The following is a 19,468-nucleotide window of genomic DNA, read 5'->3' as shown; positions in this document are numbered from 1 at the left end:
ATCAAGTGTGACGTCAGTCCCCTCATAAAGAGACAATCTGTATGCCATCAATTTGCTCAATCCAGAAACAATGAAGCTTGACATAAACATTTTTTGGAAAAGAATGAAACAGGTAGCCATATTTACAAGTTCTATCAAGTTGCTGAAAGATATTTTTTCAAGCATTTCTGGACGGCTGAAAAGAGCGGACATGTGAAAAGATTCTAAACATGTATCATAAGAAAGTTCTTCACATGTCAGACATTATTTATTGAAACATGTCATAAGATGGACCATTGTGGTTGTAACAAAGCTGATAATACTGTAATGAAAGTTTTGGATAACAGTGGCTATGAGGAAATGTGAAATGTGTTAAATTGATGGTTGTGCTTCACAATGCCAGCAGATGGCAGGCTTACACAAATGATGGAGTGTCCCTTCTCAAACTTTCTTTAACACATTGGAATAGATCGATCAATCAATCTTTATTTATATATCACCAATTCATAACAAATGTTATCTCAAGACACTTTAAAAGAGCAGGTAAAATACCTTACTCTTTATTATATTATCTACAAAAAACAACATTAATCCATCATGAGCAAAGCATAAAGCTACATTTAGAAAAGTTACAGAGGCAAGAGGAAAAGTCCTTTAAGAGACAGAAACCTCGAGCAGAACCAAACTCATGATGATCAGCTGTCTGCCAGAACTGTGTTGGGCTTGGAAAGTGGGATTAGAGGGACGTGCAGAAAGAAAGCGACGTCTTCAGCAGCAGGCTATCCCCACCAACGATCCAGAAGCACCTTCGAGACAAGAGAACGCAGGAGCTCCCGGGATATAAATGGTTAGTAACTTACATAGTACATTAAGATTTACACACAGTGATATGCAGAAATATGAATTTGAGAGAGAGAGACAGAGAGAGAGAGACAGAGAGAGAGACAGAGAGAGACAGAGAGACAGAGAGAGAGATAGATTTTTATTTTTATTTTTCAAACTTCTTTTAATTGCTCAAAGCATTTTCAAAAAAACACAAATAACAAACAGCCAACCACTCAAAAATAAAACAAAATACAATAAAATAAAACCAAAATAAAATCTAAATGTTAGCAAAAAACCAAATCATAATTTTCAACAGAACATAAAACACGTTTGATGCACAAGGTGTCTTCAAACTCTTTTAGATTGTTCGACAAACTGAAGAATCTGAAATCTAATTTCTCTTTAAGAAGCCAGAAAAGAGAGGTGCAGTTCTTCTGTCTCTCTTTGTGGAACAGTCCCCACACTTTGAACGCTCCTTTATAGAAAACTTACATCCATTAAGATTTATTAAAAACAGCGACTCAGCCAGACCCAGACCACCACACCTCTCCAGTATGGCACGAGCGACGGGTCTCCAGACCAGATCAGCAGGTCCACTGAGGAATCTCTGGATGAACTGGAGCCTGAAAGCAGCTCCTCTGCTCGCTAGATGGACCAGTCCATGACCCCCTTCCTCCTTGGGCAGGAAGAGTACGCTCTGCGGGACCCAGTGCAGGCGGTCCCAGAAGAAGTCCACCACGATAGACTGCACTCTGGACAGCAAGTTCACTGGAGGGTCCGTGCACACCAGTCGGTGCCACAACATGGATGATACAATATTGTTAATAACAAGGATCCGACCTTTAAATGACATTTTTGGTAAAATCCATTTCCATTTCTTTAGTCGGCCCTCGACCTTCTCAGGACATTGTCCCAGTTTTTCCTGGAGAAGGTTTCATCCCCGAGATAGACTCCGAGGTACTTGAGTCCCTCTTTTGTCCACACGAGACCTCCAGGTAAAACCAGCCTCCTGTACAGCCCATCCCCCACTCCTAAAGCTTCACTTTTGGACCAGTTGACCTTAGCAGAGGACAGTTTACCAAAAGACAGAACAGTTTCATTTAATACATTAATATCATTCTGATTTGTAACCAGAACAATGACATCATCAGCATAAGCAGACAGTTTAAACAGTTTTTCACACCCAGGAAAAGAGAAACCAGACAGATGTACTCTTAACTTGTGCAGTAAAGGCACTATGGCCAAAGAATAGCCAGAAGAGCTGAACCCAAAAGCCTGAAGCGTGTGTCACAAGTACTGGTGTTCAACCCGGTCAAAAGCCTTTTCTTGGTTTAGAGAAATCAGACCAAGCTCACAGCCTAATGAACCGGAGAGGTCCAAAATGTCCCGAATTAGAGTTACATTGTCAGATATCAACCTGCTGGGTACACAGTACGTCTGGTCAACATGGATGACCTGCTCCATCACTCTCCTCAGTCTCATGGCCAACACTTTAGACAACAGTTTATAATCTGTACACAGAAGAGAAACAGGGCGCCAGTTCTTGATGTCCTGCAGATCTCCTTTCTTTGGGAGGAGGGTGAGGACAGCCTTCCTACAGCTCAGAGGCAGCCGCCCCTTACTCAGACTGTCTCTGAGAACACACAACACATCTTCACCTATTACAGGCCAAAAGGTCTTATAAAAGTCTGCAGGGAGGCCGTCTATCCCCGGAGCCTTCCCGCTCTGCAGACTCTGCAGGGCCTCCTGCAGCTCCTGGGCAGACAGCTCCGCCCCCAGCTCTGCATTGTCCTCTTCAGAGACCTTAGGAAGGCCCTGATAAAAGGACAGCGCCACCTCTGGGTCTTCCTAGAACTCCATCTTTTCATAAAACCCAACAGCACACTGCCGAATCTCATCTGCCTCCTGCAGCAGCTGCCCGTTGTTGGACCGCAGGGAGTGCATTAGCCTCCTCTGACCATTTTTACGTTCCAGACCAAAGAAGAAGTGAGAGGGAGCGTCCATCTGAACTATGTTCTTGAAACGTAACCGAACCAGTGCACCCTGAGCAGAAATACCCAGCAGGTCAGACAGAGCTGATTTTTTACTTTTAAGAACTTTAATATGTTCTCGTTCTCCTGTGGAATCTGCTAAATCCGGCAGCTCCACCACTTCTCTCTCCAGAGCTCTCATAGATCTGGACATGTCCTTACTAACATTGTGAGTGTACTGTAGGCAAAGCTGTTTTATTTGTACCTTACCTATGTCCCACCACTGCTGTAAAGAGCTATACTCCCTTTGGGTTTCTCTGTGATTACTCCAAAAGGACGTAAACACATTTTTAAAAACACCATCTGACAACAGTGTTGTGTTAAAATGCCAGTAAGCACTCATTTAACATCTTTAACAAACACTGAACACTGAACAAGAGAGTGGTCTGATATGCCAACTGGACATATGGAACAACTTTTGAACACATTAACATGATGACTGAAACAATACATACGATGGAGTCTGGCCATAGACAACAAGTTATTTTTACAGTGTGTCCAGGTGTACTGACACAGACTCTGATTGAAATATCTCCAAACATCACATAAATCAAAATGTTCAACAAGTTTAATTAAACAGCTGTTAGAAGCAGCGTGGGGTTCTGGGTGGTTCCGGTCTAACACAGGGTTTACAGTACAATTAAAATCACCTCCCAGAAACAAATACTCTTCACTATTACAGTGACTGAGCACATTTCTCAACATGTCCAGTAACACGTGGCGCTCTGAACATGGGAACATACACATTAATAAAGAGCATTTTTACTTGCTCAAATTCAGCAGATATTTTTAACAGTCTGCCAGGAATTACTTCCTCTCCAACACAGGACATAGGTAAGAAATCTCTGGAAAAGAGAATCCCAACCCCCCCACTGTTACTGGTCTTATGACTTAGAAAAACCTCCCCACTCCACTCCCTCCTCCAGTCACTCTCATTGTCAGGAGTACTGTGAGTCTTAACAGCTCTTAACCCTTTGGTTTAAAAAAAAAAATGTTTTGACTCTAGTAAAAGAGTAACCACTCTCCTGTATGGTTTCCTCAGAGTCACTCTCCTGTGAGCTCTGCAGGTCACCCTGCAGGTCACTGTGTATCACACTGTGTGTTCTCCTCTGACATAGAGGAGGAGCACTCTGGCTCTTTTTTTTGACACTTTGAGTTTGAACACAGTCAACTTTACTTTCTGCACTTTTTCTTTTTCCAGACATCTTTAAGACATCTTCATCCATCACACACTCATCATCCAAAACAGACTCTGCCACTCTGGTCGCAGTCTGACCTGTCTGCTCTTTAACCTGACTCTAACCAGTGAGCACATCCTGCTGACTCTGATCCATGTCAGTGATATTACAGTCAACATCATCAGACTCACTGTCAACACTTTCATTCTTGTTCTCACTGTCTTGTGTTTCAGTTTGTATGTTGTTCTGCGTGTTTGGTGCGTGATTCTGTAGGCCTATGTTCGTGTGTCAGTGTGCGCTGCGGTAAATATTATATCTAAATGTTGAATGTTTTATCTAAATGTTAAATGTTATATATAAATGTTAAAAATACATGTCCTGATTCTAAATATTTAGCTACGTTTCTAAACATTTAGTTTACATTCTAAATATTTAGCTTTGATCCTATATATTTAGCTAAGATTGTAAATATTTATAATCAAAGCTAAATATATAGAATATAAACTAAATATTTAGCAACAACTTCAAAATATTTAGCTAAGACTCTAAATATTGAGCTTTGATTTCTAAATATTGAGCTTTGATTTCTAAATATTTAGCTAAGATTTCTAAATATTTAGCAACGATTTCTAAATATTTAGCTAATATGCAAATTCACTCTACCGCCCACCGGAAGCACCAAAATAAAAGTTTGAGGAAGCGATCCAATTTTGAAATTGCGGGATTTTGAAAATGTCGAACGAATTAGCGGAGAATATTGTAAGGGCCGTTTTGGCCGCAATTCAGGGTTTTCAAAGCACTACTTCTTCGGTGTCTGCCACAGGATCTTCCACATCTTCCGCTAATTCGTTTGACATTTTCAAAATCCCGCCAGTCGCCTGTAGGAGACAATGGTTGGGTCGCTTCCTCAAACTTTTATTTTGGTGCACAAATCTGAGCCTGAACCAGAGCCTGAAGCAGAGCCTGAAGCAGAGCCTGAACCAGAGCCTGAACCAGAGAGATTTAACACAAAGAGTTGGGGATGGATGGTTCTCCCCTTTGCACTGTTGGTGTCAGCTGTGCGCTGTGTTTGGTCTCAACACGTCGTTGCTTTGCGCCCGTCCAATGGGTTAGGGGCTTCTTTAAACTTATTTAATATCCCGATTGTTAATCAACCTAAATAACAAGGAGTTGAATTTTTTTTTTCAAATTTAGAAATGACTGTCAATACAAATTACAGTTTTTTCAGAGTGTTTTTGATGTTTTTTTCTTTAGTAATTTGATTTAATTTAATGTGGTTTATTGGTTGTAGTTTCACTTTAAGTTTATTGTTAGTGTGTGTTTGTGCGTTTCTTTTTCTCTCCTGCCGGTGTCTCGCCGGTCGGCGTCTTCAGACGCCATGGTAAATGGAGTCACCTTTGGCCACCTCATGCGAAAGCATGGCATTAAAATCAATGCCAGCTTTCCGTGCAGCGTGAAGGAGATTGGGCTTGCTGTGGGAGAGAAGGTCGGGCACGGCAGCGTGAGGTCGGCTGCTCGGATGAACAGCGCCGTGGTCATCTTCCTGGATCAGGTGGAGAAGGTGAACCGAGTCGTTGAGACAGGCATCACGGTGAAGGAAATGTTTGTACAGGTGACTCCGCTGATACAGCCTTCCACCAGAGTCATCCTGTCCAATGTCCCTCCGTTCATAACCGACGAGTTTCTTAGCAGAGAGCTCTCCAGACATGGGAAGGTGGTGTCACCCATAAAACAGATTCTGTCTGGATGTAGATCTGCTGAAACACGTAGTGTCTCACCGTAGACAACTGTTTATGGTACTTAACAATCGGGATGCGGACCTCAACCTCCGCTTCCATGTTAAAATAGATGATTATGACTACGTGATATTTGCCACCTCGTCGGCTATGAAATGTTTCGGTTGTGGTGAAAGCCTGTCCGAGACAGGCTGTGGCCGTGAGACCGTGAGGTGACGCCTGGCCCTGTGGAGGGGCCTTGCGCTGCTCCGCAGGTTGCAGCAGAGCGGAGGGAGGCCACTGCCCCGCGGAGACTTCATCTGCTGCGGCCCGGACCGCGGCATCTGAGCGGCCGATAGCTGCGGCGCGGAACGCGCCACTGCTGTGTCTGGCCTGGAGCACGGGGTGGTGAGTATGAATGATGTGCACGGTGTGGGTGAAAATAATCAGGGAAGTGAAGGAGAGGTTTTGGGTGATGTGGTGGAAAGTGAGGTGGGTGAAGAAAAGGGGGAAGAAACAGCTGGAGAAAGTGTGTGTCAAGTGCAGATAAATAAAGCAAGTGGCGTCAGTGAAACGCAGGAGGGTATGTCAGAGGAGGAAGATGAAACACAGGCAGAGGAGACAGGTGGGGGGAACAGTAAACTTACATGGGGGGAACAGGTGGAAGAGGCTGAGATGGAGGAGGAGGAAGAGGAGGCAGTGAAGGTCAAATCTGCTTCCAAACGCAGAAGAAAAACTAGGGGCACAAAGTATGAGGCAAAGAATAGCAAAGTAGAGGAGGAGGAGGACAGACAGACAGTAAGGGGACAGGGGCAGACGGAGGAAAGTGATGACTGTGTCTCTGACAGCAGCGATATATCTGGTTTTAAAATAAGTAACAGTCAACAGAAAAAAATGTACTCTGTAGAAATTATTCAGTCGTTTTTAGCAAAAATGCTAAAGGTGTTAAAATTGAAGAGCATTTCCCAGTTTTAAGTTTGTTTTATACCTCGGCCAGACTCCACATGAACCAAAAGGAGGAGTCTGGCCTCACTGATAAGGAGGTTTTTAGATTAAGAAAACTTGTGTATAAAGCTAAAAAACAAATGAACAATGATGATGGGAAGAGCTCCAATGTGTGTTTTAATTAGGGCCCGAGCACGAACCGTGCGAGGACCCTCTTGAAACCCTAGCGATTATTCTTCTTTTTATTGTTCCTCCTCTTTGCGGCCACTTTTTAGGGCCTGAACGTGCCCGAAAACTCACCAAACTTTCCACGGTCATCAGGTCTTGCGAAAAATTTGATATTTTGGTGGTTTCGTAAAAAAAATTCGCAAAATGGCTCAGTGGCGCCCCCTTGAAATTTAAAAAATGGCCTCCCCATAAAGGCTTTTTTCACGTACACTCACGAAAATTGGTACGTATATTAAGCTTGTCAGGATGGACTAAAAATCCTCTTGCAGCATTTCAAGAAACCCAACAGGAAGTCCACAAATTCCCCAAAATCGCAGATTTCAGCCTTCCTATTTCAACGCACTTGTCCGAGGGCGATCATCCGATCGATGCAAACTCAGTGTCAGTGCGTTCTAGACAGGCTCAATATATCTCGTTGTGCTCCGTACGTTATTTCGTCAAAGGGCGTGGCCGTGGCGTGCGTTTTAAGTTTTTGGAGCATTTTGGCAAGTTGCCAAAAAAGTAAATGCTTATATCTCTGCCATTTAGTGTTCAATCATATTGAAATTTCTCATGCATGATACAGGACCCAGCCTGAACACATCCATGATCGACATTTTTTGATTTGTCACAGCGCCACCTGTTGACAACAGGAAGTTACTGCTTCTCAATTAGCATTAGCCATTGCTACACACATAGCTCATTTTCCACTCAAAATTGGTGTGGACCATGCTAACACCTTGGCCATACAACACTTTCAAGCTCAAACGCCTACGTCCAACGCTGTCGCCATACGGACGCGTCATTCGCCATCAAACAGGAAGTCGTTTTTTCACGTGCTTAACATAGTCGTTCTGTCCCATGAACAATGTCAGTACTGGCCTGATCACATCTAACCTAATACAATTATGCCATTATCATAGCGCCTCCTACTGGAAAGAGGCGGTACTGCATCTCAGATACTTTGTCTGATCTGCTTAAAATTTCACAGGTATGATCAGGGTTGGCTTCTGAACACTTTCACATAACAATAGTCAACTTCAACCATAGTGCCCCCTACAGCAAAGAGTAAGTACTACATCCTATATACTTTGTCTGATCTGATTTAAATTTCACTTGTATGATCAGGGTTGGCCTCTGAACACATTGACATAACAATAGTCAACTTCACCAATAGCGCCCCCTACAGCAAAGAGTAAGTACTACATCCTATATACAATGCTCAATTTGCTCCATATTTCATAGCTATCATGACAGTGCCAGCCTGAACTGCTCTACGTCAAAATTTTCTGTGATCTTCATTACGCTGCCTATTTCAACATGCCAGTATTACCACTTTTTCACAAATCGGACTGCACGGCCTGTTGCTTAGCCACGTTCCGCTGCTGCTGCACTCCCACGGTCGGGACACACCCCGACATGCACCGGGCTGTGAGGGCCCTTCATCACCGCTTGCGGTTTTAATTAATTTATTGATTTTTATTTTTGTTCTTAATTTCTCACTTATGGATCATTTTAGAGTGGGAAGTTTGAATGTAAATGGAGACAGAGAGTCAAAAAAAAGAGCAGCTATATATGAAACGGCCAAAATGAAACATATCGACGTTTTTTATTTACAGGAGACACATAGTGATAGCACCAATGAGGCAGACTGGAGGAGAGAGTGGGAGGGGGAAGTCATTTTAAGTCACAACACTTCTTTTAGTGGAGGAGTTGGCTTTCTCCTCTCCAAGTCTTTCACTCCGGTTTCACTGGAGGTCGAGCATTTTATCGAGGGGAGGTTGCTTTTAATTAAAGCACGGTTCGACCTTTTTACTGCTGTTTTTATCAATGTGTATGCTCCAACAATCGGTGCAGAGAGGAAGCTGTTTTTACAAAAAGTTAACGATGTTTTAAATGGCTGTGCCTCGGAGGATTTTTTATTCTTGAGTGGGGATTTTAACTGTACAGAAAATGCATCTTTAGATCGCAACCATGCAGAGCCGCATCCAGTTTCCCAACATGTTCTGAGGCAGCTGGTCTATTCTCATGGCCTGGTGGACGTGTGGAGAAGGATGCATGCAGACTGCCGACAGTACACATGGTCCCACCTCAGAGAGAGTAGGATCTCCTCAGCTAGACTAGACCGTATTTATTGTTTTAAGCATCATTTTAATATTTTTAAAATGTGCAGTATTGTTCCTGCTGGTTTTACTGACCATTCTTTACTTTTGTGTAATGTTTTTATTCAAAATATTTTACCTAAAAGTGCTTATTGGCATTTTAATTCAGTCTTAACATTTGATAAACATTTTAAAGAGGTTCTTATTTATTTCTGGGATGTTTTTAGACAGAAGAAGGGTGATTTTAACAGTCTTAGGCAGTGGTGGGACCATGGTAAGACTGAGATTAAACTTTTATGTCAACAGCACACCCTCAATGTCACCAGAGACATCACCAGAAAGACCTAGTGGAACTAGAAAGATTGAGTGAGTCCACAGCAAATCGAGGATAGATTGAAATCCTCAAAGTCAAAAAGCTAGCTTTAGCCTACCTGTTGGATGTTAAAGTACAGGGTGCACTGGTCAGGTCCCGGTTTCAAGCCATCGCGGAGATGGATGCTCCCTCTAGTTTCTTCTTCGGCCTGGAGAAGAGGAGTGGGCAGAGGAGGGTAATCCACTCACTTTTAGCAGACACAGGGCAAACATTGACAGAACCAAGCCAGATAAGAAGGCGAGCTGTGCAGTTCTACTCAGCACTCTACTCAAGTGAGTATGAGGACGCTCTGGTGGAGGAGTTCTGTAATGGAAATTGGTGTGGTAGCTGGAGAGGGGACAGTTGACCTCCTGAGCACCAGTTCAGACTTTGATAAAGAGTGTAACAGCAGTGAGCTGCAGCTTTCTCTCTCTCTGTCCTTCTGTCAGGTATCAGCTGGATGTCGGCCTCTCTGGACTCTGCGATGGGGAGGGGGAACCGGAGAACTTTGGTCTACTGTCACTCCAATGGGGACACATCCCTCAAAAAGCCCACTTGTGACAGAATTTCAAGCAAAAGGTCAGATGGGTCTTCTTATATCAGGATTATACTCATCTTGACCTGGATTGAATAAATTTGATTTCTCAGTGAGAAATAAAAAGAGGGACTGTTAAACAAAATGAACTGATGATGAGAAAAATAAAAGCTGATTATTTACACGATTAAACAAATATTTGAATTGAAAGTGATTTAGTTTTGCTTCAGTGAGATTATATCTCTCTCAAAGTCTTGTTTTTTATATCCTAGATGTATAACATCAAATATTCATTTTTGTTTTGTGGTTACACCACTTGACATTTTCAGGTACATTCAGTCTTGTCTTTTGTAAAAAAAGAAATGTGCAAATGTCATTTGAAATGACATGAAAGCAACATGAATACAAATGTTCCATTTGAACAACCTGATGCATGCTTTCATTATAAATATTATAAACATCACAGTACCTGGTTAAAACACACTTACCGTCGGTTACAGTCTGCGCTGTCTGCTGCTCGCCATTGGTGGCATGTTCCACTAAATCATCAGGATCCTGGTGGGATAGTTCGGGGCTTGAGCCCTTTTCTATCCAGAGGTTGGGGGGCGGGGGTTCAGTTTTGGCAGCTGAGGCGGAGGGAGACAAGGACTCATAGACTGTAAGGGGCGTGGTTTAAACCTACACGTGATGTCAACACCCATGATGTAAAAAGGCGCAGTGGATTATCTTGAGGTTAGTTTTGAAAAGAAAACAGTAAATACAGGATATTTCTGGTCGTTTCTGTATTTTCCAGCCCGTGGTGACAGTAGAAACGTAAACATTAACAGCAAAACGTACAGTTGTAGTTTTTTTAGATTGTAGTTTATTGAATTCTTCACAAAGATTAAATTTGATCATCAACGAAATTGTTCACTCACACACACACACACACACACCAGAGGCCTGTGAGTGTATGACACAGAGGTTTGTTTCATTGTTGTGTTAAATCTTACAACCGTCAGATTACAAACTCCAACTAGGGTGAATTAGCCTAATGTGGGACAATTTTTGCATTTTAGACTTCTGAGATATATTGCAACATGAAGCTATACATTAAATCCACACCCATTACCACTCTGAAATCCCCAGGCTGTCCCCTAATCAAACCCAAAGTGAAAATCCAGTTATCACACTCATTAAAGAAATAGTATACATATCAGTAGTCTTAGTGCCAAATTGTCTCGGACAATCTGCATTTCCTAATGTGGGACAGTGGTGTTCTAAATGTGGGACACTGAAAAGTCTATGTTAAAAGGCCTAAATCATCTTAATTCAAGTATAAAAACCTGTCACACTCAAGTCTAAAATGTGCAATCCAATGTTCTGTAATTTTACCACTTACAATGTTATTGGTGTTAACAAACGATTTACACATGTAAAAAGTTACATACAGAACCTTTAACTTTGTCTAAACAGTATGTCCCTGACCTTTGGGTGGTCGTCATGCTGTATACTTCCTGTTTGAAGAGTGTATCATTCTAATCTATGATTGGACATTTGAGAAGTCATGTTATTTTGATCACATGACATCACAACATGTGTTAACCCTTAGTTTTATTGACTTTCATTTGTTGTAGGAAGACCTACACCCACTTCAGCTTAGGTGTCCCACATTAGGCTAATTCACCCTACTTAATTCTTCCTGAATAACGTCTCGTGATGAGTTGGAGACGCCCTCACAGACAGACAGAATATCATGATTCCTGTAGGGACAGCTCAGGACTAGCAGTCCTTTTCAGTTCCGCTTTTCCATTTAGGTGGCCACAGAGGGTAAAGGAGACACCCTCATGTGAGCTGTTTTGAGTTTATTGTCTGAAGCTCCGCCCCCACACACACAGGAGACAAAAGGCAAGTGGAGTTTAGTCATATAAGGAGGAGGGGGATTTATAACGGCACAGATGTAATCAGACATGTAGGAGTTAAAGATTAACTTGAGAGCAGAGGACAGAGTTCACTTTCTCTTTTCATAAACATGCACTCATGTTACTGAAGTTAGAGATATTCAAAATGAGACATGAAAATCTAATAACTGTGTTTCCATCATTTATTCAGTTTGTGCTGAGGGAGGGAAACATTTTTTGTGACTCGTGGCGGTCTGAAGCGTCGCCCTGATGGAAGTCCCTCAAAGTGGGAGGACAGTGGATGAGCGGGGTCACATGTCATGTTGAGTGCTTTCTTACTAGTGTTCAGAATTTGTCCTGTTTTTTAGTCTCTCTTGTTTTTCTGCATTCAACTCCCTCTCTGGTTTCTGGGCGTCAGGGATGTCAGGTGGTAGTAGAGACAGATCACCTCACCCTGGAGAGCCCGTCTTCTGCTGATGGGACAAGAGAGACCTCCTGGTCTTCTAACACACTGACATGAATGTGATTAGTTACTTCTGATGGACTCTTTACTCAGCAGCCTCGACCATCAGTGTGTGAATGTGTAAGTGTGACCTGCAGGTGTAAAAGAGCTTTGAGTAGTCGGAAGACTAGAAAAGAAATATACAAACTCTCATGTCCAGTGAAGTTTTTTATTTTTTATTTCAAAGCCCCATTAACCCTCTCCCTGTCCCTGTTCACTTTTTTATTATTCAAGATGTTTCTTTTCTTTGTGGTATTTCAGTTGAGCTGGCCTCAACTGTCATTTCCTCTTCCTCGTTCTGTTAATATTGCAGAAATATACTTTTTTTTTTTCAAAGTTAAGATTGTCTGGACAGGGTCGGCCTCGTCTTCTTGACTGGTTTGTTCTGCCAATGTTAAGTCAGTTTAAATGTCCAATCAGTGAGATGTGTAGTGAATGAAATGATGAAGTGAGCTTACTATCTGATCAGACATTAAGGAAACATGCTATGTTGAAGTGCTGGCTTTTCTGACAACAATGCAGCAGCCAGTATGTCCTCCTTCTAACTTTACATTCTGGTCCTGAATGCTCTGGATTTGTTTGGACCAGAGAAGGTAGGCGGTTTTAAGGCACCCCCCCACACGGCCGTTTTGGACGCCCCTCGGTTTTCCAGATATGAGAGCAGTTATCAGGTCAAACCAACAGGTGTTGCAGCGATGGAAGCGGCAAAGAGAACTGATTCAGATAGAAGTGATTGATTAATTCACCAACTCGCCCAAATCAAAAACACCCTGAGAGATCCACCCTTATAGATTTATTTGATTTCTATGCTGATGACACTTTTTGGTAACAAAGGAAATGAAAGATATCTAGTACTAATTTTAACCAAGTCTGATTTGTTTGTGGAGCTTAATAGAAAAGTATTGAGGCTTTTTAGGTCGGGTAGGATCAGTTTATCTGAACCAGTTCTCTTGCCCGTGTCCATCGCAGCAGTCTGAATGATGTCACCTAGCATAAGCGCTATGCTAAACAAACAGTGAGACAGCTGTCCGTCAGAAGCTCTATTCAGACTGCTGTTTCAAGCTGCGATATCTACGCCCCTGATATGTCTCCTTCAATCTGAAAGTTGTGGAGACGTAATTGGGGGACGAAGTGATCCCCTCTTTGTACAATCTTCAGAGGTAGTAACAGACGTGTTACAGAGGTGAGACATTTTCAGCTGAGCCAGAGGGGGAGCACAGCACCGTGTGTGTGCGCATGTCTGACTGTGTGTATGTGGAGCTCCCAAAGTGCCGGGTTTCCACAATGCCAAAATGCAATGTGAATTCCAGACCGGGACACTAATATGATGCCGTCCTAGAATCAGTGAAGTGATGATGGCTTAATGTAGTTAAGCAATCTGAAAAGGGCTTAAGACTTTGTAAGTGAACAAAAGTAAGGCTAGGTGATGACTCAGTTGTCTAATAATCAGAGTCATGAATAAAAGCAGTGTTGTAATGACTGCAGACAGCCTGTAGGGGTCTCTGCTCACCTTGAGAGGAATGAACTTTGACCTCACGTGTTTGTGTCTCTTCAGCTCTGTGTCCTCTCACAGGAAGATGATGATGTGCAGGATCCTGCTACTCCTCATGCTGACCTGCTGTGTCTGTGGTTAGTGTGTGTGAGAGAGAGAGAGAGAGAGAGAGAGAGACGTTAGGGGGCGAAGCGTCGAAACCGAAAGTAAACTGTGGGGATTTCCCGGTTATTTGCTACGTGCCAAAAAATGACCTCCGTGAATTTTTGTCAACAAGAGCAACAAGGAGACTGAAGTGTTGGAGGTGGGTTGAAGTCATAGTTTGTGATCTCCTGTTTCACCTGTTGTGACATCAGAGGAGCTAATGAGTGTGTGTGTGTCCGTGTTTGGTTTACAGCTGAAGAGCGCAGCTCTGATGTTGTTGTCCCAGTAACATGAAACAACATGCAGTAACCTGAGTAATTAAAGTTAATTCGGTTCGTTTACGTCATTGATGTTTTTTATTCAGGAAGAATTAAGTAGTTGGAGTTTGTAGTCTGACGGTTCTATCAGGCAAAGGAGAACCAGAACATCACGCTGGAGTGGACCTTCCCAAGATGACCCCTCACTTCACTCTCTTCATATCTACTGTTTGATGGTCACTGATCACAAAGTCTGTGTCCTGTTTGAACTCATCCGAGGAGTCGAGGTTTCAGAGTCTCAGGATGAACAGTTTGCAGGACGAGTCCACTGTGACAAAGACGTCCTCAAAGAAGGACGACTCAGACTTCACATGTCCTCGTTAAGGACTGAAGACTCAGGCCTATGCAAGTGTGAAGTGATGACAAACGATGGTATGGTCGCTGGTAGAAGCCGTCTTAATGTGACCGGTAAGTTGACTCAGTAGATCTCAGGAGTTTCACGTCCAACCTGTGTTCTCCTTTCTCACATACCATCCCTTGCTTCTCTCCTGGTTTCACACTCTATTCACTATCCTGTCAAAATAAAAGCCAAACAACCATAAATAAACAAGTTGAAACAGGTCTCTAGACTTTGGACATTATAGTACTGAAGGACTTTCTCATAGTTTGAAACAGTTCCCACGAAACCTCAGGTTCACGTTTGGTTTCATTTTCAGACGTTTGAGATTTGACTGAATGTTGATGGTGTTGTTTCAAATCTCTTTCAATATTAGTTCCTGCCTCCTCCTTTCTTCTTCTTTTATTTGAAGACATGCCATAGTTCATATTATTATTTACACTGTTTTATATTGTAGCTTCATGCAGATATTTTCTGTTTGTACAGAGTTTAATGTTGTTTTTTTATTGTCCTTCACAGCAGCTGCTCATGAGCACCAAACTCAGAGACCCAACAGTGAGACCAGGAGCAGAGAGTCTAGGAAGACCTGGTCTCTACATTGGACTGGGACTGTTACTGTTCCTGCTAGTGTCTTTAAAAAATGTCTCTTTAAATCTGCTGATGAGAGAGAAAACGTCTCTGCAGTCATGTATGTTGAAGAAATTACTAAGACTTGACTCCATACAATAAGACTCAGTTGACTCAGATGGCTTACGTTGATGAAAGTTTATTCATCAGATGAATACTCGAGGAGACATGATTCAACATCACACTTCTGTACTCGTGTCTTGCTCAATCACATCTGCCGAACTCTTCGAAAGGCATCACATATATCCTAAAAGACATAACCATTATCAGGGTCGTGTCACATTGACCCACCTGGACTAAACTGTGATGTCTATAACACTGGAGCAGACAACAAGTCTACCAAACATCCTTGCAGATATCAGGAAGAACAGTTGACACTCTCTAAGCTGTACTTGGTGTTCTAATAACAACTGAACTCTATCAGGTCTGACTGACATTAGAGAACAGTGAATAAACCTAATGACGTCTGTACATTATAATCTAAATAACTACAGAAATTCCACCACAATGTAGACTCTGTATTTGTCAGAGAAACAATCAACCATCCATCCATTACCTGTACCACTTGATGGTTCTGGGTCAGATTGGTTGGAGCCAATTGGGCGAGAGTCGGGGTTACACCCTGGTGTTCACAGGTGTTGGAGCCAAAATGCTTGTTTTTATTGATAATTTCAAGAGTGTTCTAGCTTTCCCTCTGATAACTTCCTTGCTGTGAGGAAGTAATGCTAACCCCCTCACCACTGTGCAGCCGTACAATCATCCAGTCGACTTTTATGAGTAAAGCTCCAAATAATTTCAAACGTTACTTCAAGATGGTTCACAAAAGAGACCCATCAGGACTACAAGGACCCCTTTCCGTCTGAATGTGTTGTTCCAGAACCTTTGTTTAGAATATCATGTTATTGAAATGTTGCTCATGTGGTTCATATGTTACATGTATTCATCCCCACAGAAGGATCTAATGTGGATTTAACTGAAGCTTCTATTGTGTTCTGATGGATGTTGTTACAAACCTCTGACCTTCAATAATCCATCTTTATTTATAATGTTTAGAGTCTAAATAAATCCTCATGATCATCTGTGTCTCAGTCTTTTCATGAAACACCTACGACTTATTAGAAAGAACAAAGTACGTAGATGAAGATGTGATGAGATCTCTTTATAAACTGATGATCCCTGCTCCTTTGTTGTCACATCAACAGCAGGTTAGCAGTGATGTATAAATGTACTAAACTAAACGAGACAATAGTGCAGTGGTGAGTAGTGCAAACATGCGGAGATCAACATGATAATAAAACATTTTTAATGATGTGACAGACAGGTTAATGTACATGAGGTGGAGTTTAACAGTATTTACATGAAAGGTTTGCATAGAGTCATACGTTTTAAATAATATCTACATTAACAGCATGTTTGGTTTCAGGGTTATTTGTAATAGGGCACAGAGCTGCAGTGACGTGTTTCAGTCACAAGATGGAGCCACACTTCATGCTAATGTTGTCCTCACTTTCACCTCTAGAAGATCCTGAAGAGTTTGTATTCTCAACCACAACTCTCCACAAAATGTGCTTATTAAGTAACTTCTCATCAGTGTACATGTGAAACAAAATAAACACAAACCTCGAGCCTCAAACAGCAGGGGGGCTTAAAGGGGACATATAATGAAAACTTCTACAGTGTGTTTCAACATATATTTGTGTAACCTGAGTGTCTACTGACCCACAAAATGTGAAATAAACCCATCCAGTCCTTTGTTTGTGGTCTGCATAAGTCTTACAACACAGAGAAAAATGCTCTGTTTCTAATGTGCTCTCCTTGTGATGTCACAGAGGGATTCTGGTAAAAAAAAAATCTCCTCCCCTCCCCTGGTATCTCCACCCATGGACTCCTCCCCGAGCCTAGAGCAAAAATTTAGCGCAGGTCGGCCATTTTTATTCTCTCTACAGAGGAGTGATGTCTACGGGGAAAACTCAGGCGGGGCTCATAGCATTCAAAGAGACACACACACTCACACAGCTGGATTATACAGGGTCACAAACCTCCTCTGGTGCTTGATTCATGTTATATTTTGACCAAAGCACAGCACAGATGTTTCATTTAGACCACAGGGGACTGTTTGAAAAGGTGGAGAAGGGGGGATAATATGTCCTCTTTAATCAAAAGAAATCATCGTAGTAGTTATCGTTTTGAAGACACATGTAAGCAGTTTTTCAAAAGCAAAACTCTCCAGGAAACAAACTAAACAAAAAACTTGAGAAATGTTCATAGTTAAGACACTGAAAGAAAACAGTAGACATTTCTGGTCCTTTCTTTGGTTTACAGTCTGTGGTGTGACAGTAAAAAAACGTAAACGTTACCGGTAAAACGTACAGTTGTATTTTTTTTTTTTTTAAGATTGTAGTTTCTTGAATTCTTCAGAAAGATTAAATTAGATCATGAACGAAATTGTTCACGATTAAGTCACACATAAAGTCTATTTATAGAACACTGCTCATAATGATGTTAGGAGTTTTACCTGTCATGCAAGATCACAGTCAAGCATACACACACAAACACACACACACACACCCTGCCAATCCAGTCCTCAGTAGCCTAAACTTTGGAGTCTGTTCCTCACAGCTGCACAGAGGCATCTCTGCTTTGAAGGCAGACCTGAACTCTGGAGACTCTTCACATTGAATCTTTGATTTTTTTTTACTTTATGATACAAGGAGTTTAAGATATGAAGCTGAACGGATGACTGACTTCACTCCAGACTAAGTCCTCAAACTCCAGAGAACATTACGAGGTATGTAGATATGTATTCATGTCAGTAATATGACTCATGTCTAACATTTACAGACTTCACCTGCAGAGAACACAAACTCAACACTTCTGTGCTCAATTCCTCCAGAAGCTTTTTTTAAATTTTCTTTTATACATTCTGTGTTTCCTGTTGTGACCTGATGAACACTTAATGTGTATGATTTAATGTCTGAGTCTATGTCGCTGTGTTTATTGTTTTTCTTGTTTTCACCTGCCTGCAAAACTTTCCTCTTAGCGACGGTGAAGTTGGGGTTTGAAGCAGTGACTTACTTCCTGGAGAGAGAGAGAGGAGAGAGAGAGAGGGAGTGAGAGAGAGAGAGACAGGCAGAGAGAGAGACAGGCAGAGAGAGGGAGAGACAGAGACAGGCAGAGCTAAGTTAATGTCACAGCCTACCATACTGCACAAAAGCAGGAAGTTCGTATCCATGCTGAAAGTAAATTCTGACCCATATTATAATTGATTTAATTTCAAACAATAATAATGTAAACACCTAGGTTAAACAGGTGTTCCTGACTTTACCACAGAGACAGTCTTTACATTTAGTCTGACCAGTGTGTGTGTGTGTAGTGCTTCCTATGTATCAACTAGTCGGAGATACAGCGCCCTGGGTTCTTCTCTTAGAACTCACGTTAATCTTATTACTATTATTGCTCCTTTAAGTTTATATTTCCTGTAATTGAACCTACCTTACCTTGCTTCCTCGTACACGAAATGAATTAACTGACTCTAGTGTGATGACATGTTTTACCTTTAAACACTGTAAATGTTCGGTTTTTAAATATGCTTATTTATTAAACCGACCAAGAGGTGAATATGCATTTTAAAGTATTTATTGACAATCAACGTCTTTACTTTTTAGTAAATGAAAACAAACAAAACACACTCTCAGCACTCATTTAGAGTATCAGAAAAACTACCACGAGGTAAATGAAATGATAGGCAAGTACCCTTTAAACCTGACTAATGGCACTCTTGAGCCACCATACAAACACTCTTATGATACTTATCTAGTTGGTCATCAAAATACCATGAAAGTATTTAAACTGACCAGAAGAAATAACCAGCTATTACTAGTTCACTTTAAGTGCTTATATCCGTTAGAACAGATTAATACACTCTTAACACTTTAATGTGGGCCCACACAAAAATAACAAAAGCCGGCATTAAAATAAACTAAACCCCGTCGCGGGCCTGACTCGAGTTCGATGCACTGAACGTTGGCAGCACGTCGAACAGTCAGTTCAACGTTAATCCAGAAAGAGCGATAAAGAAGAAGACGGGTCCGAACCCGGTTCAGCCGCGCTGCTCCACTCTCCGTCAGTGGAGGAAGAAAAGTCCGCACCTCCTCTCTGAGACACTGAAGAAAAGTCCGCAGCTCATCTCAGCGGCCATGAAGCAATGTCACCAGCCGCTCTCAGCCGTGGCAATGAAGAACAGTCCAGGAACAAAGCAGGAGGGAAACAGCGGGTCTCCCTCTGAATCAGTCCGCTCCCGC

General features: G+C 42.0%; 1 long non-coding RNA gene across 1 annotated transcript; it reads left to right on the top strand.

The window, feature by feature from the left end:
- The first annotated feature begins 13,773 nt into the window (after positions 1 to 13,773).
- On the top strand, positions 13,774 to 16,244 carry LOC132958646 (uncharacterized). Its single transcript, XR_009666805.1, has 3 exons — positions 13,774 to 14,056; positions 14,251 to 14,611; positions 15,060 to 16,244. It is a non-coding gene; the product is annotated as an uncharacterized LOC132958646 (long non-coding RNA).
- The last annotated feature ends 3,224 nt before the right edge of the window (positions 16,245 to 19,468 follow it).

The sequence above is a fragment of the Labrus mixtus genome, chromosome 23, assembly GCF_963584025.1.
Source record: "Labrus mixtus chromosome 23, fLabMix1.1, whole genome shotgun sequence".
NCBI classification, from domain to species: domain Eukaryota; kingdom Metazoa; phylum Chordata; class Actinopteri; order Labriformes; family Labridae; genus Labrus; species Labrus mixtus.
This window is presented reverse-complemented; position numbering and strand designations above follow the sequence as displayed.